This window comes from Podarcis cretensis, assembly GCF_951804945.1.
Source record: "Podarcis cretensis genome assembly, chromosome: 5".
Taxonomy (NCBI): Eukaryota; Metazoa; Chordata; class Lepidosauria; order Squamata; family Lacertidae; genus Podarcis; species Podarcis cretensis.
Genome location: NC_137174.1, coordinates 22,697,228 through 22,717,618, shown reverse-complemented (window position 1 = coordinate 22,717,618; position 20,391 = coordinate 22,697,228). Strand labels below are relative to the sequence as shown.

At 42.0% G+C, this 20,391-nt stretch overlaps 1 protein-coding gene across 2 annotated transcripts in view; it reads right to left on the bottom strand.

Moving 5' to 3' along the window:
- NRG3 (neuregulin 3) overlaps nucleotides 1-20,391 on the bottom strand; it is a 610,117-nt gene that overhangs the window by 220,814 nt on the left and 368,912 nt on the right. The window lies entirely within an intron of this gene.

Genomic DNA, 20,391 nt, shown 5'->3' with positions numbered 1-20,391 from the left:
CTCTTTGCAGCCATGAAAGAGAAGAAGGGAACAGGGAGCCCATGATCCCAAGGCTCATTCACATCATGATAAAATGTAATTTATTGTTGCATCCGAATGCAGTCCCTCTCTTTCATGTACACATTCTATTTGCAATTGGCAGATTATTAATATTAAAGCAAACAGCGTATAAAGTCATGCTAAGGATTTGTGCTGCACTGAGTTTCCACAAGGTTTGATTTTTTTTTCATTGCAAAACTTCTCTTTCAAGGGAGGGAAGCCCCCATTCACGTAAAGTAGTTTGAGGAAAGAGTGGCAGGGACTGACTGCACAGTGGATTGCCTTAGTGGATTGGGCTAGTGTAAAGGAGACTATCCATTCTGCAATCTGAATTCCTCCAACCCTTTTAACAAAATATCTGCCAAGGGAGTAGAAACAAATGCAGCTAGCACTGTGGATTGTCTCCCTTTGAACTCCAAAAATGCTTGCCTCCTTTCAAAATGCAAAAAAGATATTATCATTTTAAAAGGGGAAAAGGAAGCAAACATTTTCATCCCTTTTTCAGACATCATACCCCAAAAAAGATCACCGAAAGTGGTAGAAAGGTTTTAAAAAGCTGTAAAGGGAACTATTTTGGCGAGGCTGTAGTGCGGATTAATGAGATAATGTCAGGAAAGCATCTGAACGCTAAAGCAACAATGACTAAGCTTTTCAGCAAGTGTGCCACATAACAAGTCCAAGGAACAAAGCACACATCCTGATTCACACTGCTATACACATGCAAGGAGCATAAGGTAAAGGTAAAGGTACCCCTGCCCGTACGGGCCAGTCTTGACAGACTCTGGGGTTGTGCGCCCATCTCACTTAAGAGGCCAGGGGCCAGCGCTGTCCGGAGACACTTCCGGGTCACGGGGCCAGCGTGACATCGCTGCTCCGGCGAGCCAGAGCCGCACACGGAAACGCCGTTTACCTTCCCGCTAGTAAGCGGTCCCTATTTATCTACTTGCACCCGGGGGTGCTTTCGAACTGCTAGGTTGGCAGGCGCTGGGACCGAGCAGCGGGAGCGCACCCCGCCGCAGGGATTCGAACCGCCGACCTTTCGATCGGCAAGCCCTAGGCGCTGAGGCTTTAACCCACAGCGCCACCTGCGTCCCTATGCAAGGAGCATGCCTTGGTGCAATTCTAGTCCTTGTCTACTGAGCAAGAGATAGATAGATAGGAAAGAGACGAGACCTAATTCTAGGCCCATACACACCCAGACTTCAGTCTAAATATGACAACCTCTCACTGTTTCTGGTGTTTTGCTGCAAGTCAGTCACCTATTCCCCAAAGTGCTCTATAAATGTCACACATTATTAAACTGGGCAAACAGCTGGTTATTTTGTTGTTGTTTCCCTTCTGTCCAAAAGTCAAATCTGTAAAACAGGATAACAACAACTACAACAACGATGATGATAATGATACTACTACTATTCATCACACAAAACTCTGTGGAATGAACTACAGTGGTACCTTGGGTTACAAACACCTTGGATTACAAACACTTCGGGTTACAGACTCCGCTAACGCGTAAGTAATACCTCAAGTTAAGAATTTTACCTCAGGATGAGAACAGAAATCGTGTGGTGGCAGTGCAGCAGCAGCGGGAGGCCCCATTAGCTAAAGTGGTACCTCAAGTTAAGAGTGGTTTCAGGTTAAGAACGGACCTCCAGAACAGATTCAGTTCACAATCAGAGGTACCACTGTACTGAAAAGCAGAGCTGTAGTCTCTTTTAGATATTGTAACAGATGCTGCCCTTTGTGGAGGGTGGGATTTGGGCAACTATAGTAGGCAAAGAAAGAGATAACAATAGCCAGGGCACTGCAAAACTGTAATTCTGTAACTAGGATTGCCAAAACATCCAGGTAGGGACTGCAAAAGCAGCCAAAAGAGCACTGAGCATGTGTAGTGGCTATGCAATGTTATGGTGGCTGCCTGTTGGACAAGCTAAAATACAACCATAAAAAAATAATACACAAGCAGCAGCAGTCACGTATCTTTGAAAAGTCTTTTCTACTTTGCTTGTAATTCCTTCCCTAACACAGATTTTGCCTTTTTCACTGCCACAGCTCATCAAACCGACAATTTTCATTGAGATTGCCACTGTGACCAAGTTTGCTTTCCAAATAATCACAGCTAGTTCCTACCTCATCACTACAATTAATTTTACATTTAGTGACAATACATTACTCCTGGAGAGAAGGTACCAAATACCTTTGGGAACATACTCTCAGAAAAGGACTGCCAAAACGCAGCTATGTTACATACCAAAAAAACAGACACCAGTGACACTTAAAAAGTGATAATGAATTCAAAAGTATTACCACCTACTCCACATTCAGTAAACTCCAACTGCTAATTTTTGAAGCTGTGTTCAAACAAGGTTAGCCACAATCCAAAATGAGCCTGTAGTTTCTTGAGAAATACTGCTGTTTGATGCATTTTCCCCTCAAACCAGGTTCTGTCTGGCCAGAAAACTTGACATATTCACTCTTGGACTATGAATCTCAAATAAGCAACAGGCTGGCAAATAGTTTTTACAGACCCATAAAGAAAACAAACAACAATATCTTATTGCACAATGTATCACATAAATAAGCAAAATTTAGAAAACTATTGATCAATGCAACATTAGACTAACCTGTGCTTTTAAATGGCAGAACAGCAAGATCTGTGCTCTTTTGTAGGAAACCATATGCAATTAAACCACTCATCTAAGTTCCACATTTATTTCTTTATTTAAATATTAAAAAATGAACAGAAGCACACCTAAGTATATGTGCCTTTTAAAATATTGTATAGGTGCATGCTCACATCTTTGGCATTGTGGCTGGTAGTCACATAAGTCTTACTGAACGTATAGACCTATTGAAATAGAGGACCTAAACTTAGATATGTTTCTTAATTTCAGTGGATTTACTCTGAGTAAAATGTTGTTGAACACCCTACATTATCCTTTATGATGGAAAAGTAAGTCATACGATTTGGAATGGAGAACTATGCAGAATTAAATGACCAATGAGAAATTATTTGGAAATAAGAGGTGGGATCAAATCTGCTTTCGGAGGACTGTTTCTCCAACTGGATGGAAGAATTTGTGGATATGAATATATACTTGGAAATTAGAGGTATGTGAGACTGCTGCCAACACACCCCTCAAAAAGATTCAATCTTTCGTTTTGCCACAAAATTCCTCAGATATGTTATCCAAAAGCTTGCTACAAATTTTGTTTTAGGGGAGATGCAGCATTCAAGCACAGTACCATAAAATTTCCTCCTCATATACTTCCTCACACTTTCCTTCATATCCATTTTTTGTCTTTGTCTATCTAGGAACCACCTTATTAGGTTGCTCCCTTCCTCCCTTCCTCAGCAATTCAAGCAGAGCACTCATAGTCATTTGACTACTTAAGTCATTTGACTACCGAAACAGTAAAGGTAGTCAACAGCTGGGGCAGGTCTGCACAACTTGAGAATGAATGCAGCACAGCAGCCTTGGATGAGGCCTGCCAGGTGATTGACAACTTCCCTGCTTTTTCATCCCGGGCAGGCAGCAGAAACAGAAGATTTATAGAGTTGCTGATGGGTACTCTATAAGACTGCTCAGCTGAAATCAGCTTGGTGAGCCATAAATTGTTCAGGCTGACCTAGGATGTCATCTTGGGACCATTGCCCAGGACAAAACCTCCATGTTCTATTGCAAGGATCATACCTTTGAGGTTTTAAATAAATTCCAGCCCTAAATGGGGTAAGCATGTACAGTGGTGCCCCGCAAGACGAATGCCTTGCAAGACAAAAAAAACCCGCTAGACGAAAGGGTTTTCCGTTTTGGAGGTGCTTCGCAAGACAAATTTCCCTATGGGCTTGCTTCGCAAGACGAAAATATCTTGCGAGTTTTTCCGACTTTTTCCCCCTCCCCCCCTTTTTCTAAGCCGCTAAACCGCTTATCCGCTAAGCCGCTAAAAGCCGCTGAAAGCCGCTAAAGACCGCTAAGCCGCTAATAGTGCTAAGCCGCTAAGCCACTAATGGGCTTGCTTCGCAAGATGAAAAAACCGCTAGACGAAGAGACTCGCGGAACGGATTCTTTTCTTCTTGCGAGGCACCACTGTACCCCACCTCTCCGGCATGTCAGGACTCTCGCAACATTTCTTGTAATGCTTCAAAAAGAGAAATCACAGATGCTTTACTAAGAGTTTAAAATGTGTCAATTACCAAAGGGGGGGGGGGTTGGTAAATATTTTCTTGCACTTTAATGATTATTTCAAAGAACTATGACAAAAAAGACACAAGTCTCAATTGAAATCAAGAAAGAAAGACAGTACATTGGGTTCAGACCAAGTTACCCTGAACTTAGCTCCCACTGAAATCAATGTGAAATGTTATTTTGTGACTACGTTGAGTCTTACTGGTTTTAATATGAATTAAATTAAACTAGTTTAGCTGTTATCTTTGTCCATGAAGTTTTCTTAGCAGGGATACTGGAGTGGCTTGCCGGTTCCTGCTCCAGGAGGATCACGTTTGGTCAAAACTCTCCACTATGACCTGTCCATCTTGGGTGCCCTGCTCGGCATAGTTCATAGCTTCTCTGAGTTATTCAAGCCCCTTAGCCACGGCAAGGCAGTGATCCATGAAGGGAAGCCCTGAGTGCTCACTGGAAGGACAGATCCTGAAGCTGAGGCTCCAATAGTTTGGCCACCTCATGAGAAGAGAAGACTCCCTGGAAAAGTCCCTGATGTTGGGAAAGATGGAGGGCACAAGGAGAAGGGGATGACAGAGGACAAGATGGCTGGACAGTGTTCTTGAAGCTACCAGCATGAGTTTGACCAAACTGCGGGAGGCAGTGGAAGACAGGAGTGCCTGGCGTACTCTGGTCCATGGGGTCACGAAGAGTCGTACACAACTAAACGACTAAACAACAAGTTTAGTCTGTGTCCAAAAATAAAGATAAAGATTGAAATCAAAATCTCTAAGGAAGGGGGAAGTGGTAAACAAGCCCCAAGATCTGTTACATTTTAAACAGAATGAGTGAACGGGGCAACAAAGCAAAACCAGAATGTGAGTAGATAAGCAATAATATAACATACAGAGCTCTTTCCCAAGCTCTGTGAGGAAGACCTTTCATTGCCTACAGTCACCCAATCTTAAACAACTCCTCACCCACAATAATATAGCAAGCAGACTTAACATGGACACTGGTACCAGAGCAGAAGAAGAAGAAGAAGAGTTTGGATTTGATATCCCGCTTTATCACTACCCGAAGGAGTCTCAAAGCGGCTAACAATCTCCTTTCCCTTCCTCCCCCACAACAAACACTCTGTGAGGTGAGTGGGGCTGAGAGACTTCAGAGAAGTGTGACTGGCCCAAGGTCACCCAGCAGCTGCATGTGGAGGAGCGGGGACCAGAACCCGGTTCACCAGATTACGAGTCCACCGCTCTTAACCACTACACCACACTGGCTCTCACACCACACTGGCTCTCTGCAATAAACCCAGATGCCAACTTTGCTGCCACATACACCCAGACAACACCATCACTGGACCCAACAACATTAAACATACCATCTCAGGCCTACTTAATTACTCATCTTCTGACATTGTGTATGCCATCAAATGCCAGCAGTGCCCTTCAGCTCTCTATATTGGACAAACAGGCCAAACCCTATGCCAAAGGATAAATGGACACAAATCTGACATCAGGAATCACAAGACAGAGAAGACAGTAGGAGAACGCTTCAATTTCCCAGGACATTCAATACAGGATCTCAAAGCAGCTGTCTTATTACAAAAGAATTTCAGAAACAGACTTGAAAGAGAAGTTGCTGAATTACAACTTTTACTAAACTGAAAACTATGGAGAGACCTAGTCTGAATAGAGATACTGGATTCTTGTCTCATTATATATGCTAAAGCTATTTTTGGTCATCTGCATACTATCCCTTGCTTTTTCCTGTAGGACTAATTGCAGTCACTAACAGCCATCAACAGGTTTACCATACCCGTGGAGTCATTTACCCATCTCCTACAACTCTTCTGAGAAAAACCCCACCCTCCCACAATATATAAGGGTGTGGTGACTTCTGTTTCAGTGTATCTGAAGAAGTGTGTATGTACACGAAAGCTTATATCCAGAACAAACTTAGTTGGTCTCCAAGGTGCTACTGGGCAATTTTTTTATTTATTTTGATAACATACAGTATTAATTTCCTCTACTCAAGACTTTTCATGTTCTCTTTTGATGCTAGGTCACATTGCCCACCTTCCCACATTGGCTGGGAACCAAAGTATCACACAAGTAGCTCCATCCACAGGCCTCTGGACTGTTTATTGAACAGCAGCCCCCAAAATTACATGCAAAACCATTTCTGAAACTGAGCACACACTCATAAGTGGTTTATAATGGTTCAGTACTCAAAAGTGTTGAAGGTTTGAGGATGGGCAATCCCACTGGGAAAATGCTCAAATTATTGAATATACCTAAAATAGCCTTTAGGATCCCGACCCTGGATACAATCTTTTGTGACTCATTCATGGTCCCTTACTCACTTCTCCACCTGCAATTCTTTTTACTGATCTCTCTCTCTATGCTTTCCTACATCTTTATCAAAGACACCAGGGCACCCGAGATTTCCTTCTGCATAGCAATGCCGTCAATTTTATCACATAGGCTTCATTAAGAGAAGTGCACCATAAATTATTAGCTACGGTGTGAAGGTCTAAAGTGAGCCTAGTTAGATTGCCTTGTGCACTGTGAAATGCCTAGAAAGTCGACATAATTAATTTATGGAATATTTAATTTGCCCAAAATAGAGTTGGAGTTAATACTCACTTAGCACCAGTATGATTGATATTCTGTGAAAATGGGCAATTGCCCATGAGGATCCCTCTCTCTCTTCAAACAGAGCACAAACTCTGACCTTGTAGCTTGTCTGATCTCTCTCTTGAATCTCTTACATGGAAAGCAAATTTAAAATAAAATAATAATAAACCCTGCAATTGTTCCTAGCCTTTAGCCGAGTTCCTTCCTTCCTGACAAGCATAATAAATTTGACATGCTGCTTCTAAATTCACTGCCTTTCTGCAAATAAATCTTACTTGGGCCTTCCTTGTTTAAACCAATAAGCTACCCCAGGGGCATGGATTCCAGTGTGAGCACCTCACATTTTACAAATGAACAGTTAATGGAACTACAAAAAGAAGAGGTTATCCTAAGGGGAAGATATTGTGGAATGAATCTAGAACAATAAATATTATGTCCCTTTTTTCACAGGAGATCCTTTCAATGCCTCTCTCATTATGGGCACAGCGCTATGCTACAGTTACTATTTTGAATAGGGAATGCACATCTAATGGGGCCTCATACTGCTTTCCTGCCCCCAAACATACCTAGCTAATATTTGCCTCCAGTAAGAGGTTTAATCAAAACAGCATATTTCGTTGCAAATAACAGCCGGAGGGTGGGGGTATCAGAGGTCCTGCAGCAGATTTTTCTTCAAAATAAAAGTGGCCTGTTTCAGAATACTTTTTAGCAAGGGGGTTTATCATACCTTGCCATTTTACCCCAAGAGTTCCACATGTAAGTCTGTATTTCACTTGATAGCAACCGAAAAGCTTGTTTTGCTAGTCCCTCAGGCTCTGAGGGCTCTATTAAAACAGAACAGCCATTTCTCTGGCGCTTTAATGAAAGACAAGCAAAACTGTTTGCTGTCCTTCTCAACCATTAGACCAAGGAAATTATTATTGGGAAATTTAAATTAGCATGATTCTTTGCTACAATGTACTGAGGCAACTGCCTCAGGTGATCAAGTGTGGGCAACATTAAAGGGTGTCAAATTGCCATTCTTGTTATTTATTCTTACACCATGTGGGAAAGCTTCACTTGGCATGTTGCCTCAGGTTCCAAAACGTTGTCGACTGTCCCTGCAGACAACCCTATCAGACAGGCCTAAAGCTTGCATGGTGCCATGGGACAGGTTGGGAAAGTGAAGTGAAGGTAATTTTGATTGGTGATTAAAAAAAAAAAAACCAAGGAAAAAAAACCAAGCAAGAAATAATGAGGTAAAGACAAATGCCTTTTAGATAGGACTGCTGCCAAAATAAGTTTATGTTGCATTTCTGGTTAAAATGTGAGGTCTTTACACTCAAACCCCACTTTCCAAATGTTGCTTACCATCTCAAATTTGGCGGGTCTTTGCACAAATCAAAGTCCAGAAAACAGAAACATGATTGTATGCCAAACTATTGTTGCTAATCGTTCAACAGCACAATCTGTGATGTTAAAGTCCAAAATATTAAAAGAGGGGAAACTGGTGTAAACACACCATTTCCTTACCACATTGGTGGAGAGCCATTGAGCTAAGAAGCAAGAAGCACCCTAGGTACATCATCGTAGCTATATTAGGCCCTCACCTGCTCCAGGACTTCTGAGGCAAGGTGGAAAGATCAAAACACATCCCCCTCTTCCTTGCACAAATGAGCCTTACATCTAAAACGGGCCTGGAACTTAGTTTTGTGTCCTGGTTTCACTCAATAAATGTTTCTTACCCTACTGTAATTTATGGTCCCTGCACTAATTCTGGTGGGAATCTGCCTCCAAAATGTCCCTGGCTCTTAAGACTAGTTGGTGTATTGTATTTATTAGGATTCTATATGGCTATGTTCTCCTGTTACCAACATAACATGCAGAACAGGCCATCCATGGTTAGAGGCAGCATTCTTCTGAATACTAGTTGTTGGAAAACACAGAAGGGTGTTCTTGTGCACATATCTTGCCTGACAACTTCACATAAGCTTCTTCTTCTTTGGTGACCACTCACTGCTGAGTAAGATTGTCTTTCATAAATACAGTTTTAACAGTGAGTCCATAAGTGACTATGGAGACCAATGACACCTTTGGTAAAGACTGTCCTCCAATTGCAGCGCTTGCAGGCCAGTGTTTCCCAGTTGTCGGTGTTTATATTACATTTTTTAAGATTTGCCTTGAGAGAGTCTTTAAACCTCTTTTGTTGACCACCAGCATTACGCTCTCCATTTTTAAGTTCAGAATAGAGTAGTTGCTTTGGAAAACGATGATCGGGCATCCACACAACATGACCAGTCCAACGAAGTTGATGTTTGCAGAATCATTGTTTCAACACTTATCTTTGCATTAGTTCGCCTGTCTTCCAAGTCATGTGTAAAATTTTTCGGAGACACTGTTGATGGAATCTTTCAAGGAGCTGGAGCTGGAGTTTATAAGTGGTCCACATTTCACAAGCATACAGTAAAAGGCTGGTAGTACAATAGCTTTTTAAACAAGCATTTTTCACATAAGCACACGGTTGGTGACTGAAAACAGAATGCTATACTAGACAGACCACTGGCCTGATCCAGCAGGTCTTTCTTATGTTCTTGGGTCACTATATTGTACTTCCATATCATGCAACATTTCTACATCACTGCAATCCACTATGAGGATATGAATGGCACCAGTATGGAAACATTTTCTTTGATGCAAAGGTACGATTGCTGGCTGGTTGTATTAAGTTATGTATGTTAACTGGGCTAGGCATAAGAAACATATTCAGAGAGAAGGATTGCCACACAATTTAATCCTGGCCAGAAACTTTTGCCCTGGAATTGAAATCCGATATGTGACTTAATTAAAGGTGATATCCTTCCTCATCTCCTGGAGGCAAAATCACCCCATCTTCATAGCAAAACTCCTAAATATTTGTATTCCTTACTATACCTTCTCTGTTAAATTTTTAAGAATATTTTCAGTAGCAAAAACGCTAGGTTGAATGACTGATACACACAAGAAATCAAAAACTCAAAATGCACAACAACCTCTCCTCCAAAGACCTTTTGTATGTGTGAATTATTAGTTAATAATGTCGAGAAATAATTCTGCTTGAAGCACTGACTTAAAATTCTCCGGAGTAGGAAAGCAAAACAAATGCCAAAACAGGCTATTTATAATGTCTCTGGAAAACCTGCAGTCATAAGCTCACTTCTCACAGCAAAAGAAAGACATTCTCTGCCTCCCCATCCCACACATGCTGTAAGCGCACAGATCACCTCATCTATTGTGCCATTTCAATGGGTATCACGTAATAACATACTGTGTCTGCCTGTCATTCATCACTAATAAATAAATAAATATCCAGGGAAGTAAACTGAGCCCAAATCAGGAAAGCTGCAGAAACATTCAATCCCTAGATAATTAACCACCCACAATAAGTGCTGTGATTATTCTCGCAATAATGCCTGACTTACACAGGTTGCCTCCAAATAATCAGCATTTTTCAGAAGGGATTCAAGTATATACTAGGAATTTAGGTTTGTGCAATTAGAGTGTATTAAAGTGCCCTGAGCTCATCTAGACTTCCTTTTGCATCAAAGTTCCAACACACAAGTCGGGAATTTAAAGCTCTGTGTCTGAGCATTTTGTTTTTTGTCCCAACACTTTCCCTGTGTGTCATAGTTTCATTGCAACGTTCTGCAACGTTCAGAGCTCCGTGGAATGGGTGGCCAGCCAGCCAGAAGAGTCTCTGATGTGTACTTGCATGGAGGCAGAGTCAGCATCCAAAGTCGGGTCCAGTTCTATGGTCAGGAGAACACCAATCTGCCTGGTCAGATGGTCCAGGGGTCAGGGAATCCAATAATCATGGGGTGAAGACGAGCAGGAAGCAGCAAGGTAGGGCCAAGAACTACAAGTGTTTCCATCATCTGACTGCCACTGGAAGCTCTGCTTAAGAAGGCTAAAGCCTACTGGTACTCATCAGACCTTCTCCTCTGAATCCTTGAAGGCTTTGGCTGCAGGTGGAGTCACTCTACCTTCTCCCCCTTCAGTTCAGCAGGTATAGTTGACACTAGGAAAATACATGTTTTACCACTGAATTGGAGCAATCAATTGGGTTTTCCATGCTATTTGCTCTGATTTAGCAGCAAAATAGTAGTTTTCCCTGGGAAAATACTGGGACAAAAACAAAAACAATTTAAAGCATGGACTTGTGCCTTGAAAATGTAGCACAAAAGGAAGTCTAGATGAGCCCTCCATCTTCTTTTTAAAATGACTTTGCAATTAGGGAAGTCACAGGGAGATGTGAAGAATGTATGGGGTGAACAATTAACAGGAAAACACTGCAGATGCAAATTAGGTGAACAGTCATTTTCATATAAGCTCTCCCCAACAAATCCGAATAAATGCCTAATAAAGAATGGACATAAGCTAATGTCTGCAATTGCTTTGTGCAAATAAATCAGGATGAATGCTCAATAAATAGGTCATAGTCTCCTCCAGACAATCTATTTATAGAACATTCCTCCTGACTCACTTGCACAAGGTAAAAAGGTTCCTCTCTTAATACCAAGAGCAAACAAACATAGGTATTTGGACAATTAACGAACTGGAGCATCAAAAAGGTGATGGTGGCGTTAACTAATGTTTTTGCATCACTACTGTGTCCAGTACCCAGGGACTGTCTGCACTTTAATATCACAGTAAGAATGGGGGGAGAGGGATGCAGGTGGCACTGTGGGTTAAACCACAGAGCCTAAGACTTGCCGATCAGAAGGTCGGCGGTTCGAATCTCCGCAACGGGGTGAGATCCCATTGCTTGGTCCCTGCTCCTGCCACCCTAGCAGTTCAAAAGCACGCCAAAGTGCAAGTAGATAAATAGGTACCGCTCTGGCGGGAAGGTAAACGGCGTTTCCGTGCACAGCTCTGGTTCGCCAGAAGCAGCTTAGTCATGCTGGCCACATGACCCGGATGCTGTACACCTGCTCCCTTGGCCAATAAAGTGAGATGAGTGCCACAACCCCAGAGTCAGCCACAACTGGACCTAATGGCCAGGGGTCCCTTTACCTTTAAGAATGGGGGGGGGGGGAGTGTTAAAGGAGCCAGAAAAACTGTAGGGACTGCTGTAATGGCATTGGCAGTAGATAATTATCTTCTCTGTTAGGGAAATTACAACTAAATAGCCAGCATAATTATTAGAACATAGCTGACAATTTCTTTGGAAGGTGAGAGACATTTTGGCAAAATGGCAGGCCCTCCTATTCTCTCACCCACCCACCTAGCCATATGGAAGATCTAATTTAGTTCTTGGTGATCTAGGTCTCTGCGAAGGAAACAAATGATAAGCTGCAGCAGACTTTTGGAGAGAGAGCTTGGGCTCTGTGCCTATCTTAGGGTTTTAGCTGTCTCTCCTGAATGTCCGAGATGGGAGTTGTAGACTTTTGTTGTCAGCGTGCTTAGCTGTGTGTTGAGCTGTGCTCAACCTGAGCAGCTGCAAATAAATGCAAATATTACAAAATGCCAATAAGCTTTCAGTGACCTCCTTCAAAGGAATGCAAACACATCTAAGCACAGCACTAACTTCTCACCACTCAGAGAACTGGGGCAAGTATAAAATTACACTAATGCAGGTTTTTTTTAATGCAGAAAATATTTGTATATATAATCAAAGTAAATCCCACACCCCAAAAAACCCCAAAGGAAACAATAATGCTTTCATGTGCATTCAGTGACCTCTCTGTATCAAGCAATTTAGCAAAGATTTTCATAGATATTAGCAGGATAGGCAGAGGCTAGACTCCACTTACATTTAAGAATGAGGCACAATATTTTTGAGATGAATATTTCAGAAGCCAAAATGGTCAGGTTCTCAAAAGGTTTTGCCTATGACCTTTGATTACTTTCTGGAAGAACTTATTATTGAGTTGAAGGATACATTTTTATGTAGTCATTATGTTTTGGCCATTATGGAGAGAGAAAGGGATAAAAAGTACAGAGAAACTATATGGAAGGGTCATAACCTCCTGAAAATGAGTTGAAGAACGAAAAGAGCCTCTGCTAGGATTCAAGGCCATGGGGATAGAAGCTCATCAAAAAGATTTTGCATACCCCTTTTTGGCTCTGGGGACATCCTTCACTCAAAATTTTCAATTTTGTTCATCCACAGTTCCCTCCAATTGCCCCACTGATTCACTGTACTTAAGCAAATGTCCTAACTGCAGTTTCTGCATTTTTACAGGTCAGGAAGGCTTTGGGCATAACCCAGTGAGAAATAATCACACACGAATAAGAGCTGTGGAGGCATAGCAATCTTGCATGCTTCTTTTTGTTTTTTTGTTTTCCAGTAAGCAAGAGAACATCTCACTCCACTGTAGTATCTTATTGCCAAGTCTGCATCTTGTAATTCTTTTTTTTTTTTAAGCCTTACAATCAACTGGTAATCTATACCAGCTCTGACAGACCATTTCCTGGTGATTATGAGCAATAGGGGGCCTATGATTGGGTGGGAGGGCATTACCAAACAATTCATTACAGTCACAAACCATCTTTACCATACGTTTATTACAGACACCCGCCCCCCCCAATTCTGCATGGGTTTCATTTCAGACCCCCGCATGCATAAATTGCATAAAGCGGGGAGCAGCACCTTCTAAAAAGCCTTTAAACAGCTATTTCCCCTGCTCTCCAGCGCTCTCTCCAATCCAGACCAAAATATCTAGAGTGGGAGTTCTGAGGCTGGCTGGAGGCTGGGTGGAAAGCAGTTGCTGCTGCCACCACTGCACTACCCCTCATGTCAGCTGTTCAGCGGGGAGGCTGAGCAATGTTAACAAAGCCCTGCTGCACCTCCAGCCTCTGGGGCTTTCCTCCACCCTCACTGACATCCTCATCAGATCCAAGGAGGGTCTCCTCATGAGCCACAAGGACTCTCGAGCTCTCTCCCACCATTTCCTACTATGATTCCATTTATTTATTTATTTCCAGGCACCACATGCATATGTGGTTATGCATGCGTAGAACATGTGTGGGTGTGTCTGTAATTTGTATTGAGCATAGAAAGAACTGGGGACATGGGTGGCGCTGTGGTCTAAACCACTGAGCCTCTTGGGCTTGCTGATCAGAAGGTCGACGGTTCGAATCCCCGTGATGGGGTGAGCTTCCATTGCTCTGTCTTAGCTCCTGCCAACCTAGCAATTTGAAAGCACGCCAAAAGTGCAAGTAGATAAATAGGTACTGCTCCAACGGGAAGGTAAACAACGTTTCCGTGCGCTGCTCTGGTTTCAGTGTTCCGTTGCGCCAGAAGCGGCTTAGTCATGGCTTAGTCATGGTGGCCACATGACCCGGAAGAACTGTCTGTGGACAAACGCTGGCTCCCTCGGCCTGTAAAGCAAGATGAGTGCCGCAACCCCAGAGTCGTCCACGACTGGTCTTAAGTGTCAGGGGTCCTTTACCTTTTTATAGAAAGAACTGAGCTGGATTTTCAGTACCATAGACAGCGACATGTCTAGGAAGATACCAGAGTTTCGATAGGTCTTCAGAACACATTTCTGAATAAGCCTCTCTCTGGACTCCTTGTATGCAAACTGCAATAGTGAAACACACACCACACAGATCTCCTCTCTCTCTCTCTGATTCCAAGTGACAAAGATATTCATTAAGTGGAACTTTACTAAATTCACTAGTTAGCAAAGTGGAAGGCAGAATGTTAAAACATGCAAGCATAAATTCTCTTCTCTGTTTGTAAATAGTGAATGTCTGCAAGCATCAAGCTCTGGCAATTCCACACTTCGAGATATCATTAATAAATAGAAGACAGCAAGATTTATCACTGCAAATCTTGGTCTATTAAGCTTTCAGTCATAGAGTACTGAGCCTTCTTTGGCCCGTTATTACCCCAAACCATTGAGGAGAAACCTAATACAGTATACAAATTTTCTTTCTCGGACATAGGAATCAGAGCAGTAAATGAATATGACTAAAGGGAACAGCAAAAAAGTACAGGCACAATTACAAGTTGAAGACATTTATCCAAGCTTTATATTCAATTGATCATTCCCCCACTTCCATAATAAGGAATGTTAAGCCAAAAATCTATCTAAGAAAACTACACTGAATTCTTTCCAATTGAGAATTGAAGTCACTTATCCATATAGAATGCTCAAGTTAAGCTGAGCCAAAGACTTGGCAAGATTAGTCAAAACTTGGCTTTAAAAGCTTGAAGGAATAAAACAGCCACCGTGTGTGTGTGTGTGTGTGTGTGTGTGTGTGTGTGTGTATACATCTTACCCTTTATTGTGAGAGATTGATGTTTGTTTGTGTCTGCTACCACTGCTATTTCGTTATTTAGCAGGTACCAAGATGCAGTACCATGATTGTTACAATTATGAAGCTGGGAGTGAGTTGGTGGAATTAAAAAGTAAAGGGGGTAAAATACTTCTGTAGGTACTTCTGCTTTGTATAGCTTTGCAAAGTTTGGTTATACAAACATCTAATGAAAAATAACAAATGTTTATATATAGAAGTTTTATTTAATTTGGACCATAGAAACTCCCTCACAGCTAAGTCAGATAATGAGAGCAGAAAAAAAGTTTGCTACCAAGAACTGAGGTATATTTCACCAGCAAATGGGAAGGTGGTATTGGTTACAGGTGGTAGCTTTTCATATTTAAACCAGTTGTTCTTTATAAAGGTCAAATACAATATCTTAAAACACTGGAAGAGAGTCAGATCTTCATTAATCAAAGTATATTGGTGACAATTTATGATGCCATTAGTAAGTGTTTGCCATTTCCCCCAGAGGTGAAGTCTAGGGGCAGTGCTACATAATTTAGATTCCTTTTGATAATAAAGTGCTGGAGGGTGCTTTTTCAAGTTGAGCCAAAAGTTTTCCATGGAGAATTTTCAGCTCAAAATTAGGTGCTGGTGTTCCTGAAAGGGCAGCAATTTCCATAAGAGAAAACATGTTTGAAGGCTTCCTAGGAAGGGGCTTTCTCTTGGTACCAGCAGAAAAAATGAAAGTGGAAAAGCAGAACACAAAACACTGCTGCTGGTAAGGCCCTACAAACCCTTTGAACAGTTTTGCTCCCCACAAAAAAATGCTGAAATGCCCCCTTCCTCCTGTAAAAAAATGGGGTGGTAAAAATTGGATGTAACTTTTTGGAAAACGGCACAAATACAGATCGAGCCTCTTTGAAGCAAGCAGGCTAGATCAGATTGAAAATGCTTCTTCTTTAAGAACATATTTTATTGTAGGCATGTCCAACAGGTAGATCACTGGCTCCCCCCAAAGAAGCTCAACCACTTTGGCTTCCCCCAAAAAAGCTCAACAACTTTGACCTGAACCCCACAAAGGGGGTAGTTTTCAGTTTTCAACTCTGTGAGTAGATCACAGTCACTTGGGAGTTGGCCACCCCTGTTTTATTGATTTTTCAAACTTAAACAGAATTACAGAGTAATAACAACAAATGAAACTCCCTCCCAGCCTCCTGATCTTATATGAGAGAGAACACGCATTCAAAGATTCTTCCAGTTCATGACACTCTATGCTACCTACTTCTAAACTCTCTACAAACTTAAAACTGACCATTGTCCTTCTTTTCTCACATATTCATCACAGACCTCACCCTGCAGGCAAACTGCTCTGTCAGGAAACAATCTCCAGTCACATGGTACTACTGAGGAAACATCAACAACTTGTTCCTATTAGCAAGTAATCACCTTCCCAAATGAAAAGAACCCTGCAGACATCGAACCACATTGTTTATATACTTTCTTTGCTTTGAGTTTCTTTGAGATGTTGGTATATGTTACCTGTAATGATTTTCTGGAACTGATTTATGAACATCTTTGTGGTGATTTCCCTTCCTCTGTTGTACTGCTAACAAGCTTTTAATTTATTTTACAGTAATTTTATTTTATGTTAGAAGGTAAGAAACTCATTATTACCGTGGGCCTATATAATCCACCCTTGCCAAACACAAAGAACTCTATGGGAATTGTGAAGCACTGTACAGCTAAATTTTATTCCTTAATTCATGGCATCACAACATAATACAATACATAATTATGGGGGGTGGAACTTTAGCATAATCATAACGATGAAGTGCACAACATGTTAAAAGATAAAATCCACAAACAAACTAAATGAATCCAATATGAAACAGCCACCAGTGCTTCTGTAATGAATCTAACAACAACAACCACAACCACAACCACAACAAATCTAGAGAAGGGGCTCCCTAATGTTTAGTCAGAATCTCCTTTCTTGTAACTTGAATTCAATGATTTGAATCCTACCCTCCAGAGCAAGAGAAACAAGCTTGCTCCATCCTCCATGTGACAGCCCTTAAGATATTTGAAGATGGCTACCATATCTCCTCTCAATCCCTTCTTTTCAAGGCTAAACATACCCAGTTCCCTCCACTGTTCCTCAAAAGGCTTGTTTTCCAGACCCTTGTTCATCTTGGTCACCCTCCACTACACACATTCCAGCTTGCCAATATCCTTCTTAAATTGTGGTGCCCAGAACTGGAGACAGTACCCCAGGTGTGGTCTGACCAAGACAGAAAAGAACAGTGCTATTATTTCCTTTCTATTGATGCAGCCTTGAATAGCATTATAAAGCATGTTAAGCTTGTGGTCTGCTAAGACCCCTAGATCCTTTTCACAGTTACTACTGGCAATCTTATATTTGTGCTGTTGGTTCTTCCTAAGTACAGAATTTATATTTGTCTCTATTGAAGCTCATTTTGTTCTCCAATCTATTACAGTCATCTTGAATTCCAATTCTCTGTTCTGTGGCATTAGCTACCCCCTCCCAGCTTGGTTTCATCTGAAAATTTGATCCCCTAAATTTCTTCATCCAAGTCATTTATAATGACATTGAACAACAACGGGCCCAGGACAGAGCTCTGTGGCACCCCACTTGTAACTTTATTCCAGGATGACAAGGGACCATTGGTGAGCACTCTTTGGGTTTGATCAGTCAACCAGGTACAAATCCACCTAACACTTACCTCACCCAGCTACATTTTAACTAGCTTCTCCACAAGAATATCATGGGGGACTTTGTCAAAAGCCTTACTGAAATCAAGATATACTACATCCACAGCATTCCCTGATCCACAAGCTTGCAACACTTTCAAAAAAGAAATGAAATTCATCTGGAATAGTTTGGCATGCCAGCTACTGAAATTCCCTCTTCTGCACAACTATCAAAGGTTGCATCTAGCCAATCTACTGTACATGCATGATACCCTTTTTCTATCAGGTACAATGTAGTTCAGGTACAATTTTGATTACCATGATTTCCCTCCTCTCAAGGTTTCACAAATAAATTTTTACAAGAAACCAGTCTTAAATCAAAATGGCTGTTTTATTAAATACATTTTCAGTAGCCATAAACATTCAAAGCAATCAGGTTTCTACCAGTAATTTGGATAGGCAGATAATACAATTGAAACAGTCTTCTATCACATCCAGCATGTGTGACATTTAATACTTTATATACTGTGTAATATATTTTCTGACACCAACCTAAGAATATTGAAAACCCACACTACCTAGTAGCATCAATATAAGATAAGGATTGTGGAATATATGCTGTTTTTATTATGATTAGAAACTGCAATTTCATCTGCTGTGAAGCTATCCAACCTCTTACTGTACAAAACATTATTGTCTTCAAGGGCAAAAACTATGTAAAAAAATCAGGAGTGCAAGAATTCCTAGGACCTTGGTGTGACTTATTTTTAAAGGAACCATACTTTGAATGAAGGCAATGGCTGAATGGGGAGAACACTCACTGACATATTTCTACATGAGCAGAGAGTGAGCCAAATAAACAAGGGTGTGCAACTGAGGTACATAACAGAAAAAATGGAGAGAGAGAGAGAGCCTTCATTGTTGTTGTTTATTCCAGTGGATGGATACAGTCTTTTTGTAGACATTAAGCAGGCCAAGTCTAAAGCTATTGGACCAGTTCTACCTCTTAGTTGATGATTAATTCAGGAAAGGAGGGTGATCTAGCTCAGCAGAGTCAATATTTCTGCTACTACAGACCCTTGTCTCAAGGCCGTCTTACCCATAGGTGCTAGGGGTGTGGGGCACATGGGTGCCGGGCTCTCAGGGGTGCCAGGCCGAGAGTCCGGGCCTGAGAGTTGAGTCCGGGGAAGAGCCCATCCGTCAGTTGGTGCGCTGTGGCAGGCCCTTCTGCTGCTGGCGGCTCTCCACTCCAACCCCCTGCCCCCCTGCCCCCCTGCCCAGCATCCCAGATTTTGGCACCTTGCTGGAGACGGAGGGCAACATGTGAACAAGGAGGGCAATGAAGGCAACACAGAAATTGGCTCGGCGGAGTCCCTGGCCATTTAATTTTATTTGTAACCCCCTCTCTGTTGCCAACACCCGGCATCCGACCAAGCTCTGGTTGCAATAGCTCCATCCAGAAGGCAGGGGGGGCCCCGGCCAGGTGGATTTTTGCACCCCGGCACTGCATATGCTTAAGACAGCCCTGCCTTGTCTATACATGTATATGATTCCACATGAACACCCAAGACCCATAACCTAGAGCTGCAGTGTACTACAACAAAACTGCAATTTCCAGAAGATGGGGGGAACAGGAATGAGGCAGAATGACCGCTTCCCGCTTAAAATGGGGGGCGCCCTTTGTGTGGACGCGTGCAGCCCCTAGATCTGGAGCAGCCCCAACAGCATAGGCTTGGCTTTGCCTTCCCCCAGGTGGGATACCTGGAGGTCTCTGCCTACCTCAGTCAGTTGTCCAATCCCACCTGGGGGAAGTGTTGCCAAGGAGACCAGGCTGTGCAGCTTACTACAAAAATAGGTAGAATACATACAGCAGCCAATTTGAGCTGGCAATTATTTGGTTAAATATAGAGAGGGAAGAAGGGAAGAAGAATGGGAACACTGGATGAAACAGAGCAATGTAGGATTGATATAAGAAGGTGAAGGAGACAGGAGAGCTAGATAAGCCAGACAGATGCAAGGGAAAATGGTACAAAACAACATAATGAAAACGCTTTCTTGCTGAACAGAAGAAAAATTACTTCTTTAAAAAGACTGTTCTTATGTTTTCTCAATATATATGAAAGGGGACATATAAGAATGAATAGGCTTGATTTTCTCACTGTGGATGCTGTGTGCAGAGAAGAAAAGAAGAAATAACTGTACGGGGGGGGAGGGGGTGTCATTTGGATCTTTGAATATGAGTTCCTAAGTTTAATGACTGTGGGTCCACCAAATGCTTTGTTCTTACAGTGTCTTTCTCAATTTTCCCTGTATTTCTCCCTTCCACTTTAGGGCTTTCATACTCCTATCATTAGTGCACTGGCAAGGCTTTGATTGGACTAGAATGTAATAAGGCACTTCGTGTTCTGGAGGTCCCATGCCTGAACTGAGGGTGGGAAGCCCTTCTTTATCAATGCCAATAAAGGCCTAACAACTTCTTTTCCCCCTTGTGACTAATTCTGTACCAGCTCATCTTCCCATGCAAAATGGGAAAACACTTAAAATGGCACAGCATGCGCTCTTGGAAACAATTAAGTTGCAAGAACATTTTTTTGGAGAACGACTTATGGAGTGCC